We start from the raw sequence: 2,221 nt of genomic DNA, 5'->3' as shown, positions 1-2,221 counted from the left end.
CCCGACTAGTCGCTCCTCCACGATGCTGAGCCTCGAAAGGTGACGAGGTACAAGGGGGTATACATACCCATGTATTGCTGCAAAACGCGGCGCGACACCTTTTACTAACGAATCCCGACACGTAGAGCAGACACACACCTCACCGCACTCCGAGGGCACACACTGCTTCACCGCATCCAAGGCGACCGTGCGTTGGTCGACGTCACGCAGTGTAATAAACGTTGTGAGGTCACTGTGAAAGCACGAGCGGTCACACACAATGCAGGCCACACAAAATTGGTTCCCCACAAACTCGCTCTGAAACCTGACCGGTGCTTCGGTGAATCGTTCCGAGTACTAGAAAATTGGGGCCGCGTGCACGGTTCGCCTTTCTTTCCGCATTGCGGTCCTGGTGGGCAGCGCGCTTATGGGACCACCACCACGTCAGCTTTCCGCGGAAGGAAAGAAAAGGAGATATGCAAGCGCTTGGAACGCCGACAAAGAGAGGGTGGTGTGAACGTAGACATGGCCAACGTGGGTCAAAGTGTAGTATCTTTTCTTATCAGGTTATTATCTGGTACGGGTTGTATTTGGACCTAAAATATTAAACTTATTTTTGCAAGTTGGCGAAGTGCTTAAAGCCTGCTTCACCTCCGCCGCGGGTCGTCCCGGTATTTCACTATGTTCGGGATAGGCCCACGTATGGGCAGAAATTCTCCATCTACACGGCTCGATGGCCGCATCCAATTTTTTCCAGAACCTAGCCACATAAAGCTTCACTGTAAAATAACGAAAATGAGTGCATGACTATCAGCAGCCTGAAATTATAGTGAACAGCTGTTGTGCCACCACAGCCATCAATGAAACGAACGTTTACTATACTGTCACGTATGTTTGGTGGCTTGTTCGTGATCCTGTGTCGACGCCGCCTTCCACGAAATGACAAGAAAATTTGCGCACTTGTTGCGGCGTTCTTTTAATGGCATCTTCAACCGGGCAAAACGGGAAACTTTGGAGAATGGCACCAACAATCATTGCCGGGCATCAGATTAATGGTAGCTGTGTACGTCACCACTTGACCACGTACGTTACATACTATTAGGAGTGTAATTTTCTCATATCCGACCAGTGATTGTGATTGCATCTGCTAAATGAAAGTTGCTCGCTCTCAGCGATATCTAGGTTATTTATGTCGCAAGCATCTCCCCGGACGCATTGCTGTCCGTTTTCTGACTCTATCAGCCACTAGAGGCCGTCAAAGGCGGCCTGGGCATCCTGAGGATGACAATGCTGCCTCTGACGAAGATAGACTCACCTATGCAAACGTAGGCCAGCCTTTCAGAAGCACGTTATCCCTGTTTTGTAACTTTTACACCAAAATGTGTTACTCCATCTGTCGGCTCCATTCTTGATTGCCGATCCACCACCACTTTTCTGCATCGGTCGGGAACGTTAGTGGCCAGCCTCTTTCGTAGGCCAATCCCAAGGATAGCGTTGCCTAAAAATAAGAGCAATCTTATGACGGTGATGAGAATTATTACCTTTGCTTTATTGTGATTGTGATGATGGTTATGATGATGACGGTAACTCGTAAGAACAAGTTGGAAGGCGATTCAACCTTTTTTGACCCTGATAAAACGTCGACGCTTAACCACGGCTCTCAATATAAATTTTATGGCCCATGCACCCCATTCTCACTCTCAACTCGCCCTGAAGGACATTGTCTTTCCTCGACTTAAACTAGACATCGAATCGCGTTTCAACATTTTTAACAAGATATGTCGAAGCTGACACTGGTAGTCGTAAATGGATCACGCTCCTGTGATCAAAGTTGAAAACGAATCCCTATCATTTCGTTCTACAGGAGCTATGCTAAGTGAAACAATTTTAGAATTTTGTTCTACTTTACTACACAAAACTTATACTCAACAAGTGCATTTGAACAGACAAAGATCTTCCTTCCGCTGAGCTACCATATCACTTTCACTCTATGTGACGCTTACTGCCGTTCCACGTGTTTCACTTATGAACGAAACAATCTTAACCACAGACCACGTAGGTTCTAAAACCTAAGTGTAACACATGGGCAGAACTGTTTGACTTACTAAACGGAACTTGTGTGCAGCGAGAATAGGAGTTTAAGTCTGTCCAGTCGGGGAAAACTTACACGCACTTGAAAATCTAGAGCAACGCTTAGGGCTTTTTATTTTGAGGCTTGTGCAGTGGCCTACTTCCTCACTCT

At 46.7% G+C, this 2,221-nt stretch overlaps 1 pseudogene; it reads left to right on the top strand.

Annotated features, from left to right (window-relative positions):
* The first annotated feature begins 504 nt into the window (after positions 1-504).
* On the top strand, positions 505-684 carry LOC126546490 (U2 spliceosomal RNA; annotated as a pseudogene).
* The last annotated feature ends 1,537 nt before the right edge of the window (positions 685-2,221 follow it).

This window comes from Dermacentor andersoni, chromosome 10 (assembly GCF_023375885.2).
Source record: "Dermacentor andersoni chromosome 10, qqDerAnde1_hic_scaffold, whole genome shotgun sequence".
NCBI classification, from domain to species: domain Eukaryota; kingdom Metazoa; phylum Arthropoda; class Arachnida; order Ixodida; family Ixodidae; genus Dermacentor; species Dermacentor andersoni.
This window is presented reverse-complemented; position numbering and strand designations above follow the sequence as displayed.